Genomic DNA, 24,066 nt, shown 5'->3' on the forward strand with positions numbered 1-24,066 from the left:
GGTCACAGTGTGCTTTTCTGCAACATAGGGGAGGGAAATTGCATCACCTACGACTTCCCCTCTAGTTTTAACATTATTGGAATCTACTGATTTTGTTGACTTTCAACTGGGTACAATAATTTCATTTCTGTAAGTTCTAAAGAGCAGAGAGAGGAAGGTAAAGGTCGGGGACTGTGGAGGCTTCTGGATTGAAGATCAAAGGATCTTCAGACAATTTTGAATATGGAATCTGAAGGACACGGTTCTCTGACAGAGCTTCCCCTTTCCCTCCGTACTGGTTCCACAATGAGCAGAGACAGCTGGAATGAGAAACCGAAGTTCCCGTATGTTGCTGTTAGCCGCTGTGGGGGCCCTTCCCTGGGACTGGAGACCCCCACTGTCCTCTGAGGATCATCTGTTCTCTGATGGTAACAGATGGTAAACTTTTTTCCTGTAAAGGATCTAGAAGGGAAGTGAAGGCCTTATCTGATCAGCTCTGGCTGAAATGGCTTTCTGGAGTTGGAGTGAGATCTAGGAATACGTACAGGCATGTTGGGGGATGCTCTTGTTTCCACCCCCTACCCTCCTGCCCCGGTCAGATTTTATACCTGAAATTCCTTCAGTACAGTAAGAACTGTCTTTTAGATACTCCCACAGTCTCAAGACTTCTAATTTACAACTCAAATTCTCCAGTTGGACTTGTAGCAAGTTTCTCCCTCCCTCCAGGGAGATTATCCTGGGTTATCCATGCAATCCAGTCACAGGAGTGGGATTAGATTTACAGCAGAGAATCTTGCCATGCGGCAGTGAGAGGGACATGTGACGGCAGAGGAAGGGTCAGAGAGATGCACTGGAACTGGGGAGGGGACCCGAGCCAAGGACTGGAGGCTGGACAAAGCAAGGAGTTCTCCCCCAGCCTCCGGAAGTGAAGTGGCCCTGCTGACACGGCTCTTAGCCCAGTGAGACCCGGTTCCGGTTGGAGTTCCAGCCTATAGAGCTACATGGTAAGAAGTTTGTGCTATAAGCCACTACATTTGCAGTAATTTCTTACAGCAGAAATAGAAATCCAATATGACTCACATGGCTATGAACACCGCTGTGTCTACCTTTCTCTAGAATTACAGTCTTCATTCCTGATGATCAAAGTTGGCAACCATTTGGGCTTCGTGGTCTGGAGCTCTTTCTACTGAACCAGAATTCAGAAGGTCAGAGTGGAAAGAAGAGCAGGCCAGACGTTGAGATATATGGGTTCAAGTTCAGGCCCTGCTCTTGGTAATAACCCGGAATGAGCCACGTGAGCTGTATCTGGCTCCCATTTCCTTAACTCTACCGTGAGGAGTTTGGCGAAAGATAGCCTCTAATTCCTTTCAGTGCTGGCCCCCCAGGGATTCCTCTGAGTGCCTGCTTCATGGGAGCTGGTGCTAATGGGGGACTCTGCAAACAAGGCCCTATCCCCCAGGAAATCGGAGTGCCCAGAAGCTTCCATGAATGAGAGTTCTATGCATCACACTTAATTTTCAAATATAGTTTGTCTGATGAAGGATGGATGTTTAAATGTATCTGTCAAAGGGAAATGCCTTATCTTGACTTTTATGATTCCAATAGGGAGTGAGATTTGAAGACTAGAATGTGAAAGAGGGTAGATTCAATTTAACTTTCAGCAGAATATTAATTGTCCATTTTTCAGTTATTGGACAGCAAAATTAGTTGTTCTCATGATTTCTTTTCATTAGGAAATACAGATTTTTTGTTAATCTACCTTTTTCTGATTTTTATCCCATCAAGAGTTTTGCCTTGGTAGTTTGCATAGTAATTCTTCTCTGCCCTTAGAACATTCTGTGTATATTTTTGACACAATATTTACTTTAAACTGCCTCAATATGTTTATTTACATTTTGACTCATTTGTTTAGTCATTAACTTTTTACTCATGGATTTTTAAAAAATCTATAAACAAAATCTAAACCTTGCTTGAGTTCTTTTTAGTTATTTTGCCAATAATAATAGCTGTTAAATGGTTGCTTGTTTATTATATGTTGGATGGGCTTGGTTACTGAGGCAGAGAAAATATCTGTTTCAGTTTTGGAGTTATTTTGATGTCAATTACAAAACCCTTACTTTGGAAATTCTTATTCTCTTTTGTTGTGAGGAAATGAACATCAGGAGACTGAGTGCATTACAGAAGAACCTTGCTTTAATTATTTTTTGATCTTAGTATCAGAAATTGGTATGAAATATACAAAACCTACCCTACCTTAGAGTCATGCAGAGATTCATGTAAACTGATATATAACACCCAGGAGCATACAACTACAGGATGTCAGAACTGAAGGGACCCTAAGCTATGGTTATGATGGTTTCATTATGGACATTTATTTCATCCATTTTGAGTAAAATGTTTATTAAACCTGTGAAAGTCCTTAGATTATAAGATTAAATTCCAAGTATAAAATAAGCTTAGAATAGACAACACATTGTGTCTAAATATACAAACTATACAGGAGTTTGTGTTTAACTTATAGGGCTTTTTAAACTTAAGATTTTGGACTGCTAGTACTTAATGATGTCCCAAGTCTAAAACTAGCAGCTGGTCTGGCCATTCAGGGATGGACGCTGCTGGGAAAGAACGCTGGTGCAGGGCTCAAAGTCGGTGAGACAGCCCCCAGGGTGAACGCTTGGTTGTGAGCGCTGTGTATGTTCTTTGTTTCTCTGATCCTTCATTTTCTCATGGTCCAAATAAGGCTATTGAAAACCTTTAGAGCCTCCTTAGTAATACACTGTTTAGATAAGAAGTGCCCCAGATATATTAGGCATTCACTAAATCATTACGTGTTTGCATATATTCTATTTGGTTCCTAAAACATGACTCTTCTGTGCTCTTCAAGAGATGTCTGAGGACTGTTCATGGCATCCATTATATTCTGTGAGGCTTATGTTGTCCCATTATGTCCTGCATTTATGCGTCTGAGCAGTGGATTATCTCACCTGTCCTGTAGGCTCAGTGCTAATAGTGACATAATCTATATAAAAGAACTAAAGATATGCTGAAATCTTAGATCCGTATTTGTTGTTCAGTAGTACCAAGTGCACAGGAATTTGTGGCATGAATTTTTGGATTTGCTATATTCCTGGGTCTATTTTTTCTTATTTGTTTCCAATTTATGTTTTCTTGCTTTGCTGTATGTAATTTGTATGGTGTTTTAGAACAAGGTGAGTCTGTACCCACACACTAATATCATCATACTGTTTTAAAAATTCACTACAGAGGGAGAAGAGGGTGAGCTCTAGAATTCTGTCTGATTTGTACATGGCATACTTCTGGTTTTCCCAACCAGCTGATATGACTTTTGGAATGAAGAATTCAATTTGAGCATCACGCTGGACTATATCCCCATGAGAAACATTGCATGCATAATTTATGAAAGGTTGAGTCTATTATATCAAAGTTTGTTTATTATGTTTATAACAATGTGTTTGAAACACATTGTACTTAAGATTAAACCCACTAGCATTTAATTACTTTGATGATGGTTTTCAACTTTCTAAGTACTTGAACGGGGAGACTTGACTCCCCAGACCTCCCTGGGGTCTCCCTAGCTTCCCAGGCAGAGCATCATTCTAAGCTCATTCTTCCTTCGCATCTAGAATATGTAACTACAGGAGGGCATGGAGATCTTTCTGAAGCCCGTGTTTCTTCAGGGCCACTGTGTAAGATATGATGTCTGCGAAAACAATATTTCAGTTTCAGTTTAATACTGGACCCACTTGTGCATTTGGCCCAGCAGTGCTTTCCAGATTCCTATTAGACGCAAGGCTTCATTGGGAGTGGCTTTTTTCTTCCTGACCATCTTTCCTGTGTGCACCCAGTTTGTGACAGCATGATGCTTGCAAAGATTGTTTTCCTACATCAGAATAATTGTCTGAGTAGTAGTACTTACACTACATTAGAATCTTAAATGTCAGGAATCAAAGAGCAGAATGGAGTCTAGAACAGAATTGCACAAGAATCATAGGGACACACAGCAAGTCCTTTGCGTCTTGGCAGACACCAGGTGTGGGTGTCCCATTTATATCTGACTAATCTCATGGTTGGCTTTGGTTTGTAAAAAAATCACTTAGTTATTGGCTTTCCCATATGTAGAATACTTTGGGTCTGAATCACTGAAAAATGCATAAGTTAAACTAAATCAATCAAAATTTATATCTGATATAGAGAGAAAAATGGAGATGACAATATTTATATTTAAATGTTTACTTGTTCTCCTTAGATATAACTAATATGCTAAATATATCTGTGATAAAGTTAATAAAATATTAATTTAGGAATAGAAAATAAGTAGAAGGAATAAAGTAGATATAGCAGAATGATTTCCCATTATGTACCAAAAGTTAATATGTGATCAAGTTGGTGTTTCAGTTCTGTGGAAAGCTGGTACTTAGTTACTGAATGGTGCCCTCTCATAATCAGCTAGGCATACGGAACAAAAGAAAATTGAGCCCTAATCTTCCAGTGCACACAAATATAAATTCCATGTAGATTAGGAAGTAAAAAATGAAGAATAAAATTAAAATTTGCAAGGGAACCTGGGAGACTAGATGTATTATCTGGAGCCAAGGTTGAGAAAATAAAATGTAGAGATAGTTTCACTCTACAAAAATCAAGACCTCTTCTAGAACTATGCTGCTATTCTTCATATTTACTCTTGAATTTAATCCAGGGTCATTTGGTGGAACTCTTTGGAAAACACACCACATTTGAAATCCAGCTCCCTATAGACCCAAATCCGTGGCTAAATGCCCAAGAAAAATGCTCCAAGTGATGACATATGGTAAGGGTCACACTCACTCATTGTAGCTAGGCAGAAAGGGGAAGGCAGTGAAGCACGCGGCTGCTTTGTCTTCAGAGGAAGATCAGACTGCCTCCCTGCCCAACTGTGAGCAGCGTGTGAATGTAAATGGAACACAGGCTGGCGGACTGTGTGCACTGACTGAGAGCTACAGTTTTCATTTCTGCCAGTTACTCTGAGGAGATAATGGGTTTTTCTCCCTCATGTGCTCCTACATTGCGCCCTTAGAGCCTGTTGGTAAAAATGAGACACATATAAGGAATAATGGTGTATCTTTGGGCCAGAATATTTAAGCAAGATTCCCTTATACTGACTCACTGTGTGATGCAACATTTTGGGCTGGTGTGGAGGTGGCGAGGTGGCAGTATTCACTGGAGAGGTCAAAGAAGAGATGCAAAGACCAGTTCTGAGGACTTGCCATCCCTTCCCTTTCTGATTCTCCTCCACTCTTGTCTAAACTCCTGTCTCCTCCCCAACAACTCCTTTCATCAAAGCAGCTCCCCGCTCGGGGCCCACATGTATCATCTTCATCCATCTGGGACACCAATTTCTGGACACACAGACAGTATGTAAGTCAGCATATATACAATATAAATCATTTATATTTCTTTTAAACTTCAAAAAAGATATTTACAAAAATGAAATGACAACAAAGAGGTATTTTGTTTTGCTTAAACATAGCCACGTAACAAAGAGAACATACCTGAGCTGATGTTTTGTTAAGAGTACAACTTATTTACTCTGATCTGACAAGAGAGATACATGTAAAGATCAGCACATTTTTGTTGGCAGAAAATCCCTTAGAAACTTATGCTTTTTTTCTTTCTTCCATCTTCCCCAGTTTCCGAAATGCCACCTCTTATGATGCCTCATTGACTGTGTGCCAGTCAACCTGGAGGTCGCATGAAAAGAGCACGTGCTGAATGTTATGGGGCCTTGGGAGCCTTATCAACTGGTCCATTCTGCAGGTTGGAAAAACAGCCTGAAGACTATACATGCTTAGTCAATGTAGTCAATTCCCAGAAAGCTAGCATCCATAGGGTTGGCCAGAATTCATAATATTTACTTTCTTTAAAATCCCCAATAGACTTTCATCTGATATGTTTCAAGCAGTGATTCCCCGGATCCTTGGCTCCCCAGGGCGCTGAGCAACTTTCTCCTCACTGCAAGCGTCTGAGCAGAGGGCATAGGCAACGTCAGGAAAATAAATATCTTTTGGAAGGTGTATGTGAAAACAGTTTGAATCTGTCAAGCATTAAGCAAAGAAGTATTTAAGAACAGGAGCTTAACCTCCCTGTATTCTTGTCTACTGGTCCTTCCCAGTGTCAGGTTCAATACTTGAGACTTTAGATGTTCTTTTCCCTTCTTATTAAGGAAACTAAAGGTGCCTTTTATCCATAACATCAGCCACTTCTGTTTCCTAACTAGCTCTTATACCTCAAATATTAAAATAACAAAATATGTGTGTCAAGAGCCAATGAAAACACTTGAAATTTTAGGCAAGAGATAGTGGAAGTCCTTTGGGATGTATAAATGAACAGGATGACTAGGTTTATTTGTAACTTCCAATTTGGTTGAATGCCCGGGCAAATTCAATTCCTATTATGTATGAAGTGAAATTCTGGGAGACAAAAATGTTCCCCTTATCAGTTCTATTATTTATGACATTTCTTAATTTTTAAATATTAGAAATACTAAATAAGAAAAATATTTTCATAGAGTTAAGATAAAGTGAGTCTAGTAATAGCTAATACATAATGAAGCTTACTCTTTGTAAAGCACTGTTCTTAAAACCTTTGCTGGTCTTACTTCATTAACTGCTGGAGTGTCCTGTAGGATTATTAAATCTGCTCATCTCCGTTGTATTGGTGGGGAAACTAAAGCACAGAGAACTGAAACAGCTTACCTAAGGTCATTTAGGAAGGGCACAGTAAGGATTCAAGTGCAAGCCGTTTTCAGCAAGAGTCTGTGCTTTTTACCGCATACCATGCCGTCATCTCCCACATAAGTCAAACTCCAAAAGACTTGGGTTCAAGTCCTGCCTAGATCCCATATTAACTGAGTAATCCTGGAAACCAAGCCTCAGTTTTTCATCTGTAAAATAGGCACAATAATGCTTAACCTGCTGGGTTGCTATGAGGATTAAATGAGATAATCTATAGAGAGGAAGGGCACAAAGTAGAGAGAATGAAACACCAGACATTTCTCCTGTCCCTAATGTATTGGATTTTTTAAAAAATGTATGAAAAATAACTTTTCTTACCAAATATGACCTTCATGAAACCTAGTTAAAATATTTAATAGCAATAGCTTACTCATTCTCCATATCCTTTAAGATTGTTGTAAAGAAGAAAGAATTAGTTACCAGCGAGCATAGAAACTTACTGAACCTTTTCCTCTCCTCTTCTCTCCTGTCCTTTGCTTGCTACTGCTCACATGGTGATGTTTTCTCTGACAGGATGGGGAGGGATTGGGGCTGAGGCAGAAACAGCTGAATCTGTGGTTCTTTTTGGAATTTTAGTTATAAGTCCAAGAATGCTCCTTTGATTAAATTCTGTTATAAATTGTCTTGAAAAGATCATTGTTTACTGACTCTTAAATGGGGAATCATACAACACAGATTCCACATCTACTAAGCTAACCCCTAGTGACAGTGACTCTGAGAAGTGTCGTATGTACAGGATTTTGTGGTGAAAGTGGCATGTGGAGGAATATCTGCTTCTTGGACAGGCGTCACTCAGATATGCTCCTCCAGCAATAACCGGGCCCTTGTACTGAGGTGAGAAAAGCGCCATTACCTCGGCAGCTTCAAGCCGTGGTCCCCGCACTGTGGGGTCTCTCAGCGTTGGGCTCTGAAGCAGCCACGGCTGTGGGAACAGGGGGAGACAGCAGATGGCTGACGAATGTGCCCTTCGCCTTCCTCTCCGGCCCTTCAGAGCAGTGCGGCTGGGACATCTTCAGTGGGTCATGCCCGTAGCTGCCCACTTTTCCATTGGCCCCCCGGGTTAGGCCCGTGGACCACGGACCAAAGCCGGCGCTCTGCCCTGGGGGTCACAGGCTCTGCTCTGGGGTCCGAGGCCACCAAACCCACGTGAGTAATGGTACCAGCACCCCTTCTCCATTTCCCACCCGTGCACATGTCTGCAGGAGAAAAAGACTAAACAAAAAGTTCTTTTTTTATCCTAAATGAAAACAAACAGAAAAGTGAACAGCAGAAGGGTCTGGTCAAATTTCCTGTAAATGACTGTGGAAGAGGCGGGATCACAGCCGGCTGGACGTCCTTTGCCCCAGGGACCGACGTGCCGGACGCCAGGGCGCCCCTCTCCGCAGACACGCGGCCCCTGGGGGCCCGGCCTTCGCCTGCTGCAGCTGGTGCCGAGCATCCGCTGGGCTGCCAGGCCTGTCCTCAGAGGGGACACTGCTTCGGAAGCTGGAGATTAGATGGAGCATTTGGACTGATTTAAAAGAAAGACGCAGCTCGAAGTGTCTATGGGGGTAAAACATCAGAGGGCAAGCTGAGCTTCCTCCCCACAGTGCTTAGCAAGGGCGCAGAGGACGGGGGCGCCTGCTGCTGCGAACGCCCCGGGGCTAACTGGGGGCGGAGGGGGACTGGGCAGGAAGCGCAGCCCCCGCCTTCGTTTCCTCCTGGAGCCCTGGTGAGTCCCCTGTCCCCGTGCAGAGGCCTGGAGATCTGTGCATACGACGCTTCTCAGAGTCGCTGTCACTAGGGGTTAGCTTAGTAGAAGATGTGGAATCTGTGTTGTGTGATTCCCCTTTTAAGAGTCAGTAAACAATGATCTTTTCAAGACAATTTATAACAGAATTTAATCAAAGGAGCATTCTTGGACTTATAACTAAAATTCCAAAAAGAACCACAGATTCAGCTGTTTCTGCCTCAGCCCCAATCCTTCCCATCCTGTCAGAGAAAACATCACCATGTGAGCAGTAGCAAGCAAAGGACAGGAGAGGAGGGGAGAGGAAAAGGTTCAGTAAATTTCTATGCTCGCTGGTAACTAATTCTTTCTTCTTTACAACAATCTTAAAGGATATGGAGAGAATGAGTAAGCTATTGCTATTAAATATTTTAACTAGGTTTCATGAAGATCATATTTGAGAAGAAAATTTTTTTATCATAAATTAAAAAAAAAATCCAGTGCTTTAGGGGCAGGAGAAACGTCTAGTGTTTCGTGTTTCGTTCTCTCTCTACTTTGTGCCCTTCATCTCTATAGATTATCTTCCTCTCTATAGATTATCTTGTATAATCCTCACACCAAAATTTATTGGGAAATTGAAGATTCTGAAGAAATACAGGTTGATAAAATGTCCTATTTTCAATCGAGGGTTAAGAATAGCATACAGTGCTCAAGGAAACCATGTGCTAGAAAACAATGAAGGAATACTTTAAAAATTATCAGGGAAAATTATGTCCTCCTTAGAAATGATAGTACTAGATGGTCTAATGTCTCAAAAAATCATCTGTCCTGCATCCTTCCTTAAAGAACTACTAGAAGACATAAGGAATAGAAGTATGGGACCCAGAATACATGGGACCAGGGATCCTCAGGTGGTCAAGGGAAGCCTGAAGGTGACAGTTATTCCTGTGGACAATTATTTACATAGTCACAATATTGTGGACATTGATTATTATGTTGACCAAAACTCTGATGTAATTGTATTAGGAGAACCGTGAGAGGTGAGGTATCATTGGTGGTACTGGGAGCCGTGGCTGTGGTGTGTGAGAATAGAGTCCTGGCTTACCATAATGGGAAATAGTGCTTAAAATTGATAAATCAAGGGCCAGCAGTAGAAGCACATTCTTTAGTGTTACAGAGTTGACTACCATAAAATTTGCTAAAAGCATGAAATTAGTTGCTTCTAGGGAATGGACCTAGTTTCTGTAAGCATGAGGCAAGATCCCTTATTTTTATCATAGATTTCAGTGCTACGAGAATTTTTGAAACTAAGTACCTCAATGAAAGAAAAATAAGTAAAATTTAAAATGTAATGTCTTTATGTTATATCCATCAGGATGGATTAGGCTGTGCTGCAGTAACAAACAACTCCATAATTTCAGTAGCATGACCCAAGAACAGCTTTTCATATGCCTCACGTCCAAGATGAGTCAGCGGAAAACTCTGATTCCTGCGCTTCTGCCGACACGCAGGGACAGAGGCTTCGTGTCCACTGTGCTTTCACAAACCCTGCAGCAGCTCGAAGGGAGCTGGAGGTTTCTAACTGGCAACTAAGTGCTCTGGCCCAGAAATGCCACACATTTATTCTCACAACCTCTTGGTCTGGCTAGTCACGTGGTCTCACCCTCCAGGAACACCGGGAAGCTCAGCCTCACAACCTATTGGTCAGAATCAGTCAGGTGGTCCCCCCCCTCCCCCTCCTGGAAGTCTGGTGTTCCATGTGCACAAAAGGTGAGAATCGAGCCGCAGTGAGCGGACTGAATGACCGTCCCGTGTATTTTCCACTTCCCCTTAGTGCTTTTCCCCTTCTCTCTCCTGGCAATTTTTGAAACTCTACCTCCCGAACCACGTTACCAGTGCTAATCTCGTGAATGTCTTTCTGCTCCTGATGTTTTTATAAACACGCAGCCATTCTTTCTCTGGAGGTCGCTCTGCAGCTTGCTTTTTCTTACTTAGCAATATCCTGTGAATACTCTCTGAGGTCAAGATGTTTAGGTCTAACTACATAGCAGAGCATGAAGGCACTGCTACAATTCACTTAATTTCCTAATAGACACTGAGGATGTTGATGGACTTTTGTCACAGAAAACAGAACGATGAACACTCTTGTACATACATCTTTCTGTATTAGAACTTTGCTCTTTTACGGTGATTCCCAGAAGTGGGCTGCATCGGAGGATAAATGCTTTCAACTTTTCACAATTATCACCAAGTCACTTTCCTTTATGACTGTAGCAATTTACATTTCCACCAGCAAGAATCAGATTACCCTTTAACTGGCAACCTCATAAACACCATGTAATCTTTTTCTTTTTCCTCTTTCTAAATTGATGGGTTACAATTTAAATAAGGAAATACGGCAAATGTAGTTGAAATGACCGGTGATTAAGAGAGTATGTAAACAAGAAGAAAATCAAGTGTTAAGCCTCAGGGGAGGCAGCTCTTGAACCATAAGGGAATCAGAGAACATTCCAGAGGAGGAGGAGGACAGCACAAACAACCTCCTGGAGGTAGGGATGTGCTCCCAGGTTTGCTCATCAGTAGGATATGCGTGCTTAGCCTGCAAGACACGTGGTAGGCAATGGGAGACAGCAGGGCTGGACCCGTAGGGTAGGAGAGTGTGGTATGATGTCGTTCGATAAGGGAGAGGAATTCAGACTGGAAGTTGGAGGGAGGGGTCAGCGGGCACAGATCTCCCCAGCGAGAGGTGACAGTACACAGAAGTGCGTGAAAGATCTTTTGTCAGGAGGCTGCAGGTAGATGGAGTGGAGAAGTGCTAGGATACACTTGTCATAATACAGACATAAAGAGGGGTTTAAATGCCCCAACCCATGCTTCTTTGCTACAAAAAAGAATAACACGATTTTGCTGCAAGAAAGAATACAGTACTATAGAGTAAGACTATAGTTTTTGTTTTAAAATCCTTGAAATCTCATCAGAATGGCAAAAAATAAGAGCAGAAATGTGAGGGCTACAGAGGCTTTAAGGAGACGTAAAGGAAAAAGATTAAATTCAGAATGAGATGAAAGAAGAAGGTGACTTTAAGTGGCAAAACGCAACAAATAGTTTGGCACAGACATGCTCTGTGTAAACACAGCTGTTAGCGGGGGACTCGGAGTGGGGCCGCCTCCCAGGACGAGCGCCGTGGTGCACGACGTGAGGGAAAACGGCAACGTGGGTTAACGTCTGATGCAATTCTGGCCATAGTTCCTTCATAGTTTGGATGTTTAGTCAGGTTTTTTTCCTTGCATATGTGTTGTGGCCTCTGTTTTAGGCTGTGCAGAAAACAGAAATGCTGCTTTTATAATGTGGAGTGAGACAAGAACCCAGAATATATGATCATACAAGCTAACAGGAGAAGTCGAAACCCAGGTGATGCACAGAACTTGCAAAGATGTGTGTTACTTGCACAGAGACACACAAACCCTTTCCATGCCAGCGCGGTGGCCAAGTCACTCACAAGCCCGTAAAGCCGAGCCGATTAAAAAGCCAAACAGCAGTAGCAACAGATAAACGGGCTTCAATGTCTAATGCCGAAACGCAGCTAAGGGCTTTCTGGAAGTCCTTCCCACTCTCTGCATTGCCTTCCGCACCAGTCCTGGGGGATCTGTTTCAGCCTTCCATCTTCTCCTTCCCGAGGGACACTGGATCCTCAACAAAGACAGAAAAATGAACGGTTAGCTTTAATAGGTAATTCTGAAGGGACTTCTTTGACTACTTTATTGCATTTATTTTTCTTGGAAAGGGCACTGTAGTACTGGCGATGACTCCTCCTGGCCTTCCTGCCTCGCCCTGGCGTGGGCTCCGTGTCCTGGCTCACAGCCCCCTGTGCACCGCTGGGCACCGGCTCTGTGCGACAGAGCGAGGCACCCCTGTCCTCGCGGGGCCCACACCCGCTGGGTGCCACCCTCTGGCACCAGGCAGCACTCTCTCATTCTGTCCTTCCTTCCGTGGAAGATAGGCCCGGCTCACTGATGCGGTGATGTGTCTGTGTGAGCGGGGCTTGCTTTCTACAGTCATTTCCCGCCTCCTAGGAGAGCACTTCTTAAACTATCTGTCACAGAGAACTAGCTTCTCCCCCAACTCTGCAGACTGATTGTGTTTGTAAAATTCAATAAAACTAGTAAAGGTAAAAACAAAAGTAAAGCCCTCAAATTTAATATTCAGTTTACCCATAAAATACTCTGTCAGGTTGCTGTAAAAAGTTTATAAATGCTTATCTCAGGTGCCATACTAATCCTGTCACAGATGGTGGCAAAGAGCTCAGGAACTGTCCCTGGCGGTGGAGGACCACAGCTGGAGAGCTGTCCTTTACTGCCCATCAGGATGTGCCGTTTCCCAGAAAAGAGATTCTCCACTGTGGGGAGCAGAGCATTATGGAATGAACAAAATTAACAAAGAAGACAAGAAGGGAACATAATACACTTGGATCTGAAATGCACATGCTTCTCAAAGAGCCAAGAGAGGCAGGCACTGAGGGCTCACGGGATGTGTGAACGCGGGCCTGGGGCCAGCTGCAAACTCCCCACAAGCTGCAGTCCGTGCTTTGGGATGTGGTCTCTTAAGTGCCTTATTCCTGTAAGGAGACACAGATAAAAGTGTCATCAATCTACCACTTCCTGTGTCTTTTGGAAGAAAGTCCTTGATAGGCAGCTGGGGAGCAGAGGCGAGACCAGGCTGAGGACAGAACTGTTCTGTGCACACGTGTACCCCACTGCCAGGCCTGTGAACCCCGATAGGAATCTGAGCTCTGCCACTTAACTAGGCCTGAAAACATCACCTGAAATGAACCTTGAAATATCACTTCTCTAAGACTTGGTTTTCTTGAATGCAAAAAGGGGGATGCTAATAGTGTCTACCTCATAGGGTTACTACTAGGAGAATTTAAAGTATGGTGCTTAGTATATATTAATTATTACTGTAAATAGTAAATTATTTCATATGTCAGCAATGTCATTGCAAACTAAGGGCGTGAGGTAGGTGCACAGATAAGTACATTTACCTTATATTACATTTGATGGTATTTCCCAAAATCTTGCACAGAAGATTAATTGTGCTACACATTAAAGAGGGTTCTGTAGCCCAATAAGTTTGGGAACACGTGCTTGTTTTGAGATTCACAAGACACATTATTGTATTAAGGTCTCTGGGAAATCAAGCATGAATAGCCCTGTGAACTCTGATTTAGCACTTCTTTTTAAGGTCATTGGTTAGCTTTAATAGGTAATTCTGAAGGGACAAATGTTTCTTAGAAAAGCATAAAACCTGATGAGTATTAACATGTGTTACATGCTTGCTGTGTGTCAAGCACTCTAGAATAGTTAGCATATTTAATAACAAGGTATCCTTGATATCCCCACTTTGCAAGGGAAGTTAAATAACTTGTTCAGGATTATGTAATCCAGAGGTAGAGGGTTGGGATTCAGAACCAATTGTTTGGTCTCTGGCGACCACATGCTTAATCATTTTACTATTTGTTTTCTTCCTGGAATCCAGCATTCTATGGAAGATCCTTCAGGAAATGCTGGTTTTGAATAGCATTGTGTCCCATTCTGGCTGGTATCCTCACGGTGATCTGTATGCACCCCATGGTTCACACATCTGTACCTTCCCTTACACGGTGCCACACATTCTTCTCTTCCTTTTAAAATCGTACACCTCGTCTGAGACCCTGGTCAAACCACAGGCCCTTTCCCCAGTCCTCCTTAGTGCCGGCCATGGTGGCCTGCCTTGCTCTGAGCTCCTGGGCAACGACCATCTGCTGCACTGGATTCACACTTCATAGGCATCCTGACAAGCTCTGGGTGTGTCATTTGTGTGGATCTTGTCTTCTTAACTAGCATGTATATCTTTGAAAATGGAGCCATTTTGTGCTGAAAATTCTACCGCATGAGAATTGCATGTTGATTAGAATTTTTTATTTAACATCTGGGGCTGCTTCCGGTTCACTTGGCATGAGTGCCAAGTTACTAATGTGAAGAAATGAGTTCCATTTGCACCCCTCCTGAGGACCATGCAAATTGCAAAAGATCACCTTTGCTCATTGATGTAAGTGAATGGTTCACAAGTTCAACTAAAAATAGTACTTTCCTAATTGTAATTTATGGCAAACAATTACGCATGTGATTTTAAACTGATACTTAATATTAAGTCCTATTTCATTTGCCTCCCAGTTTGATTACTAGAGTGAAGTATTTCCCAGATGGTGGGGAAGATCCGGTGACAACACTGTTTTAGAGTCAAGTCATGAACTTGAAGGGTCCTTGAAGGGTCATCTCGCTCCCTTCCCCTGAGCTTGGGGATATGCCACTGTAAGCTGCAGAGAGATCAGAATCCATGCTTTTGTATAACTGGACATGGCCTAAACAGGTATAATCTTTTGAAGGATAGAAAATAAGCCTCTCTTTGCCTTCTAATTCCATCTCAACCTGTTTGCTGTTACTTGGACATTGTTTGAGAACTGTAGTGGGCTGTTATAAAAAATAAAGTAGGCTATTGAATTAAAAGAAAATTACTACAAAATCAAAATGTTAAAGCAATGAAAACTATTCTAAAATACAGAGCACAGAAGAAGGGTTTACTAAAAACTATTCTGGAAACCAGTGGAAGAGACGCCAAATTAGTAAGTTGCTTGGAATTTGTGAAAACCTGCTCTGGGGTTACGTTTGTCCCATCCTGACTCTTCGGTGTGCTCCCGAGGCAAGAGTCCTCGCTGGCCTTGGGGAGCGTGTGCACGTGCCCCTGGGCGAAGGCCGTGCCCGCCTCCTGCCTCCTCCACGGTGAAGCGGCCTCCGCACCCCCACGCCCCACAGGGCCAGCCGGCGGCCTTCCATCGGGTGGACCTGGGCTTTGCAGCGCGTATGCATCAGCCAGAGCTGGTGTGTCGTGTTGCTCTGGCTCTGAGTGTGACGCCTGCAGGGTCAGCCGTTGCGTGTCCGGTGCCAGATCCTGGGAACGTAGGGGGAGGCAGTGGCCGCCGCCTCATGAGCCGCATGCTCAGCAGAGCGGCGGAAAACACGACAGGATGGCAGCCCCGAGCGCCCGGCAGGGCTGATGCTATTACGTTGCTGGTGACACCATCTATGTTTCTATTTTTTTTCATTTATCTTGGTGATTTTTTATTTGGAATACTCTCAATTACCAGGGCAGGAAATACAATTTTAGGATCTCTTCTGTCACCTGCCTTCATTGCCATTATACTTGTTGTAAAATGTGTCACAGTTCTAATTTTATACTTAAAAGCTTTAGTAAAAGATAATAAATTTCAGTTTTCTGATGTTCTGTGGCTTAGTATTGATAATGATAAAATGACCTCCGGCTGAATCAACTCAAGAAACTTTAATTCATTAGAACAACAAAAAAGCCAGCTCCTAAATACAACACAGTTTGCATTATTGCTGAAGTTTGCTAATAATACCTCAGATAAATCTTGCTATTGATGAATTAGTGATCAGTGACCAACGTAATCATGTAACTTCTTTAATGGAGCTTTCTGGGTCACTTCAAATGTTATTATCACATAGCAAAAATTTACCTATTTCACTGAGAAATTAATAAAAGATCAGAAAGAGCATTTAGGGAAAATCTTTGCAAAGCATTTAGGAAAAAATTCTGAATTACCAAACTAGACTTCTGTGACCAGTGAGAAGGCCAAGACATAAATGTTCACTGGCAAAGGCTGAAAAGGAAATTAAGAAATTAATTATTAATAAGTATGGTCACATACTTTGAAGGGAGAATTACTGGCTATGCTGCATTTTGCAGAGGGAGAATTCAGAAACAATGAAGACTTCAAATACTTGAAGAGAATTTAAACATTTAAACAGTGCTAGAAAGCTTTTGATGACAAAAAGTAATCCCAACTGAATTATTTTTTTATCTCAATACACTGCCAAGAGATAGTTACTTTTAATTCTTCTAGCCAATTCTTCAAGAAATTACCTTCATAATTCCAAGTAATGTTCATGTATAATGCTTTCTCTTCATTAAGCATTTTTAGACATTGTCTATTAACTCCCTATTGTGGTATATAAAGATTTTAACTGTTGAATCTCACTTTTTCCATATTTTTTCAGTATAGTTTTGTCATAATTCTCAGTTAAAGATTTTCATTATTTTGGTAGTAAATATTGTTCATTCCTCAGCCAGCCAGTTATGTTCTCTTTCTTTTACTGCTGTTTGCATTTCCTGGGGTTAATAATTTTTTCAAATTTTTTTTTCTACTTGTTGTTTCTTTGGATCTAAGGCTGGATCTCTCCACATTTTTAATTGCTGAGCAGATGACATCTCTTTACAATTTCCTGTGTGGTCAAATCGGTCAGGCCATTTCCGTTCTTCTCTTCCTGGAGGCCCCCTGTCTGCTTCCTGTGCACCCCTGCTCTGGACTGGCTCTTCAGGGTGCCGATGGCTGCCATCCCGGGGCCCTCCTTCACCCGAATCCCAGGAAATCTCTGCGCTTTGTTCCTATATTGGATTCTCATTTCCTGTTCCATGTCTTTTTCTTGTTTTCCTCCCTCCCTTTATTTTTGTGAGGCACGTTGTGCCATAGCTTTCTGAGGAGAGGCACACAGGAGATAGAGGCCACGAGCGTCTGAAATTGTTGCCATTTCTTCCTCCCACGACATCGATAGCGTGGTGAGACATAAACTTCCAGGTACAAAATAATTTTCCTAAGAATTTTGAAGACGTTGCCCCATTATTTCTGGTTTCTGTCATTGCTGTGGAGAAGTTCTGTGACACACTCAATCTTAATTATTTGTTTTGACCTATTTATTTATTTATGGAGGCTTTTGGGATCTTTTCTTTCCCCCTAAAATTCTATGGTGAGGTGTCTAAGAATGGATAGTACAGACATAGACATGAATCTACAGAGATATGTATGTATCTTTGCTGTCCTGAGTGTTTTCAATTGGGAACCGTATGCTTTTCAATTCTGCAGAAATTTCTTGATTTTTCTTTCTATTTGTTATGAAAATCCTAATAGATTTTGATGTTCTTGATTCTCTAATGTTATCTGTTCATCTTTGTTTATCTCTATGTTTTACTTTTAGGAAGATTTTTTATTTTATATTTTCCCTCATGTTCATGATTTTTACTTTTGCTGTAATATTTTTAATTTCTAAGAGCTTTTTTTGTATGTTTGTAAGTCCCCTTTAAAAATAACAGCCTATTCTTATTTCATGAATAGATTAGACTCCTATATCTCTGAGGGTGGATAACATAGTTTTTTCCTTTTCTTTCTGTTACTTTATTTTCTTCAACTGCTTGCACAGTCTCACTTGCTTCTGATTCCCTTACATGATTTCCCTTTTTCATGTAAGAAACTGCTTAAATATCTGTTGGTGAGCCTTGGCTGTTAATTCACATTTGAGAGTAATAACTTGAAGGATCCGTTATAATCCTGTGCATGTAATTAACTTCATTGGCAGGAGGCCTGGGCAAATGGGCAGCCGTCCAGGTTTGGGGCTGCAGCTTATGCATCAGCCATATGTTTTGGAATATGTTACATTTCTCCAGAGAAGGGTAGATTCTCCACTCCGGCAGAAGTTCACTGACAATATAAACTGGGAAATGCATTCTAGATCTGTGTAGGTGAAGTCTCTGGGAGCAGGTTACAAGTCTGTATTCTGGGTATGACATGGCTTAACTGAAAATGGGAGTTTGTTTTGTTTAGGGAAGATTTTCAAAAGGATCTTAAATCTGAAAGGCCAGGAGACTATTTGAAGGACAGCATTCATTTGCATGAAGCAAATATAGGGTTAATTATATACATCATACATACAAATAAGAACTAGTAGATTCTTTAATTGCTGGAATCCCAGGCAAACAGGGAACCGCTCACTCCTGGATCTCTTAGTTTGCCATTAAGATTAACTGTCTCTCACTAATATTTTTGTTCCATCATTGAGGACTCAGACTTGAAACTGGGACCATGCTATACTGTTATCTCCTTGTTATTTGTTTCTATGTTTTGGAGTGAATTTTTTTAAAGAGCTGGTCATTCACATAATTAATTCAGGGACTGATAGTGGTTCCATTTATTAAAATAAATGGACTCTAAATTAGAATAACCTTTCAGTCCCCTCAGAATTTTCTGGGGATATACATCAATCTAATGGCATCTCTCACCAGAGTTTCAGAGTTTTTCCCAAACAGGATTTTCATCCTTGTCTGCCAAATCAGTTACAAAGTTTGAAACACTATGTTTACATTTAAAAAATTTCATTTCACCATGACATCCTTTGATTTGGATATGATCCTTTCTGGCAGAATATGAGATCTCTCTGCTCAGAAAGTTCTCTAGTTCTTCTAATCTCCCAATGATGCTATAAACTTCTCGGTAGAACTTGATGCATATTTGGCAGCCATGGTTTTAAAAAGTAGAGTGGACACCAAAAAATAGGAATTCAGAGGAACAGAGCTCTTGGGTGATTAAAAGTAATGCATGTACAGAACATTTTGTTTGAGACAAGGTTTGGGAAAAAATTGTTTTTCTGAGAAGTTAGAAAAAGCGTTTCCTTCCCAGATCTACCAGTGAATTCCTGCCTAAGCTTCTCTAGATAAACCAAAGTGGTGTACACCCAGGTCACTATGAAATGGATGCAGGTGCTGCTCTGAGGCTAAGCCAGTGACCACCTCCCTGTTCCCAAGTCAGCTCCTTGGGGTGACTTCTGCTAACAGCACCCTCCATCGTATCATTTGATCATGCAGGCTCCAGACCTCCTCTTCTCTCACCTCCCAGATCCTCTCTGTAACAGTGCTTATTTTTATCCATTATTTGCAGATCACATGAGCTCCATTCTGGTTCAATTTTTATTTCACTCATCAGGTTACTATGTCAGCTTCTGGCTTTGGCTACAATACAAATGTAATAAGCAGATTAATGGCTTATTAAATGGGAACCACTTTAAACTTCCAATTTTCAGCGCAGCAGTTTGGCTAGATAATGATGAATGATGATTCTCAGAGTTTTCAGACTGAAGGTTTATGCCTCTGTGTTTAGCTATGCATCAGTGATGTCTTACAGGAAACCCTTGAGGTTGATGTTATTATTCTGACCAACTTCAAGAGTGGAGGTGCAGGTTTATCAGCCTCTTATTCTGCCTATACAACAGGCTGTGAGGCAGTGCCGGAGGCAGAAAATGGCAAAGCTGAGGGCTTTGCTTCTCCTGACGCTGGAGAGGAGACTTTTTCCTTCAGTTACTTACTCTCCTGCAAGAGTGTGAACCTGTTTCCTTCAGCCAAAACAAACAAGCTTGAAGGCAGTACTATATACCCGACCACAAACGGAGGGGGATTATCTGAGGCAGACAAACGGCTTTTGCACGGCCCGGGGTCCTGCCTGTCCAACACACCCTCTAAGCTGTGAAGAAAGTCCTGCAAGCCAGACCCCTCTTCTCTCTCCTTTTTTTTCTGCCTCCTGGTATGAATCTGGGTGTGGGCAAAGTGATGCCAAGTGGAAGACTGAAATGAGGTCTGTATAATGAGCGTCACAGGGGCCTGCACTTACATGCACGCCCTGGGGTGTGAAGAACTGCCCTGCCTCTTGCAGGTGGAGCGCAGATCCTGTGGAGGGTGAGCAGTGACTTAGCTGGCAGGACCATCAGCCATAGCCACGTGCGATGAGGCAGTGATAGCCACTGGCACCCCACTTCCTTCTAAAGACAACACACATAAATACATAGCCTATTTTGCAATTTTAATCAGAAAGATTATTATCTCTTGTCCTCTGCAATGGGGTGAAATCGTGATTAAAGATTTTACATTAAATGTTCAAGAAAGGTGTTACTGTGGGATTTTTAAAGATGAATGCTGTGAGCAGGGCTGAATCTGATCCCGGAAGAGGAGGAAGAGTTTACTGTGCCTTTTACTCTCAAACAGACATTTGAAGTGGAGCCCAAGGTCAAGAGGTCTCCGAACACGCAAGGGCTGCTCAAAAGCCTAATACCCAGGCGACAGGACAGGGGTACCTGTGTAGGGTTTTCAGGGACCATTGGAAACCTTCTATTTGTAAAATTGCAATGTGAATATATCATTGCTAATAACCACTGTGGTAACATTTTGAAAGCAAACTTTTGATCAAAGCATAACGTACATTAAAGAAAGGTGCCTACTTTTTTAGAGTGTAGTGGGAAGTATTTTCACTAAGTACATATATCCATATAACCACTACCTGTATTGCGATGCCGACCATTTAGCCCCTTCTCGCCCACTCCTATGAGCTAACCACTATCGCATGTCTGGTATGTAACAGCACTGATTCGTTTTACTTGTTTTGAAGTTATTTTGAAATGGAGACATACAATATGTATTTCTTGTTTTAAAGATTCACCCATGTAATTGTGTGTGGGAGCTGTTTATTTTTCTTACTGCTGAGTTGTATTCCATTGTATGAATATCCCACAATTCACTTATCTTTTCTCCAGTTGATGGACATCTGATTTTTTTCCTATTATTTTCCTGTTTTAAATAATGCTATTCTTCACATTGTCACACATAATTTTTGGTATGCATTTCTGAGAGGCATTATTTCTAGGAATTAGGAACTAATTTATAGGACTAGTATAGGATATGCATACATACAGTTTTAGTAAATATGACCAAATAGTAAGTACATATTTATACATTCCATTGATCTTCAATCCTTACGACAGTTCCATGTTTCTATCTAGGATCGTTTCCCTTTTGCCTGAAGAAATCCATTTATAATTTTTTTTTCCTTAGGCCTTTCTAGCAAGTAATTCCTTTGGCTTTTGTTTATTTGGAAACATGTTTATTTCACTTTCATTTTAAAAGTATCTTTGCTGGGTATAGGATTCTAGACAAGTTTTTTTCTTTTAGCATTTCAAAGTTGTGATTGCATTTTCTACATTTTCTATCCTTTCTGTCCAGAGGAGAGATGTCAGTTTTAATATTGCTCCTTTAAATAGAATGTCTGCTTTGGTGTGGTTTATTATAAGATTTTTTTTTTGTCTTTGGTTTTCATTTGTTTTATGCTGAAAAAGTTGCTTAGTTTTCCTTGTATATATTTTGCTGAGAATAGAGCAGACAGGATATTTAAGTGTAATTATGTTTACCTTACCCTGCAGGAGCTCAAATGATACAGATACAGATATATACTTCTTAAATCTATGGCTTGTACTTGTCATTAGTTTTGGAAAATTTATATTCATCTCTTAGTGAATTACTTGGAGTTTTATTTATATAACATCATGTTCTGTGAATGTAATTTTATTTTTTCCCATTTCAATATTGATGTTTTTATTTCTTTTTTCTGCCTAACTGCCCTGCTGAGAACCTCCAGTACAATGTTGAGTGGGAGTAGTGAAAGTGAGTGCCTTGGTTTGTTTCTTATGGGGAAAGCATTCAGTCTTTCTTTCACCATTAAGTACTATGTTTGTTGTACGTTTTCCTAGATGCCCATTGTCTGGTTGAGGAACTTTCCTTCTATCCCTAATTTGTTTAGTTTTTTTTGTCATGAGAATGTGTTGGATTTTGCCAAATGCTTTTTCTGTGCCTATTGAAATGATCATAATTTTTTTGTCTGTTAATATGCTGATTTTATAATTTTGAATATCAAACCAACCTTGCATTCCTGGGAAAAAATTACACTTGATTTCAGTATATAATCATTTTTTTATAGTTTCCTGGATTCAGTTGGCTAGGATTTTTCCATATATATTCATGAGAGTTATTGGTCTGTAGTTATTTACTTATATTTTTTGTACCTTTGTCTCTTTTTGGTGCCAGAGTAATGCACTGCCCTTATACAACAAGTTGGGAATTGTCTCTTCTATTTTATGGAAGTGTTTGTGAAGATTCATATTAATTATTTAAGTGTTTGATGGGAAGCTTTTAGGGCCTGGGATTTCCTTTTTGGGAAATTTTAAAGCTTAAAATGGATTCTCTCTATTTGTTATAGACCTATTCAGATTTTTCTATTTACTTTTCAGTCAGTTTTGGTAATTACATATTTCTAGAAATTCTTCTATCTCATCTATGTTATCTAATTTGTTGGTGTATAGTTCATAATAATCCTTTATATTTTTCTGATTGTCTATAGTAATGTCCCTCTTCCATTCATGATTTTAGTAACTTGAATCTTCTCTCTTTTTAGTCAATCTAGATAAACATAATTACATTTAAATATCATTTCTCCTCTATTCTCTTTCTCTTACCCTGCAGGGGCTCAAATGGTACAGACGCAGACATATTCATTATGGTTCTTTCACATTCTATTCTGTATTTTCTATTTTTTTCCCTTTGTGTTTAAGTTTCGACATATTCCACTAATTTTCCTCTGAGTTCACTATTTCTTTCTGCAGGTATGGCCATTCTACAGTTAACTTACTGTGTTCCTAATTTAGTTATTTTTAAGTTCTAGAATTTCTATCTTATTTTTTTCTTATAGATTTTAACTTTTGTAGTAAAAGCCTCCATGTTATCTATTTTCTTGAAGATATTAATCACACCTCTGAATTTTTTTAGTCCATTTATTCTCTTGATCCTGTTTCTTGGGAGTACTGGCAATTTGTGATTGAATGTCAGACATGATAAATATCATGGACGTTTGGGTGATACTACCTCATGCCCCACAAGAAGACTTACTCTGTCCTGTAACAAGCAGTCAGCATAGGGGCATCCTTATTCAGTGCAAGCCAGGAGCATGCTCTTTTGATTTTGGGTCATGAAGTAGAGCAATAAATACATTTCAGAAATCGAACCTCTTTATTTTACATACAGTAGGTTTTGAATTTCAAGATGCAATCTGGTAAGTGAATCTTGAAAGATTTTACTTCAATCTCTGTAGCTGTACAAAAGTCAACACAATGCTTGATTAGGAAGAATTGATAGAAAAGGTTGTACTTACATTAAGCCATGGAGGGCAAAATACTGGAATAGTGTGTTGTTCATTGCTCCTTGGAGATGTGGTACTTAGCAGACAACTTCTTATAGAGTAGATGCTAAATAATGCATGGCCATTAAATTAAACATTGGAGGTGCTTGCTTTGAGGATAATAGTATCTGGTTTCCAATATCATTGTAAGGACTAATCATAGGATCAATCAAGCACTGAATACCCTATGAAAAAAGTCATTTTATGAATCTGTTTATGAACATCTGTTGATCGGTTTTTTAAAAATATTGGTTAGCATATTCTCTCCTTTCCCTATCCTTCCCTATTCCCCTGCTCAACACGCACACACACATACACATGCACCCACACACACACGCAGATCCATTGTTGCCTGTTTCCTTGCTGTTTCTTTGTTACCTAAGGCTCTAGGCACTAAGTCCCTTGACATAACATCTCTGTCCTACTGGCAGTTTAAGTCTTTCTAATATTTGATTATTCAAATTATAGCTGTCCTGTCCTATACAGTACTTAACATTTTTCAGGTCACCACAAATCTCTTATAAATTCTTATGTTTAAAACCTTCAACCTGAATGCTGTTTGAGAAGAAACTACAGGACAGTTTATTATTAAGTCAAAGTCAAAGTCAGTCCAAACAAATTTCAAATTACTGTTTATTTCCCAGAAGCTTTGA

Source organism: Manis pentadactyla, chromosome 16 (assembly GCF_030020395.1).
Source record: "Manis pentadactyla isolate mManPen7 chromosome 16, mManPen7.hap1, whole genome shotgun sequence".
In the NCBI taxonomy this organism is placed as follows: domain Eukaryota; kingdom Metazoa; phylum Chordata; class Mammalia; order Pholidota; family Manidae; genus Manis; species Manis pentadactyla.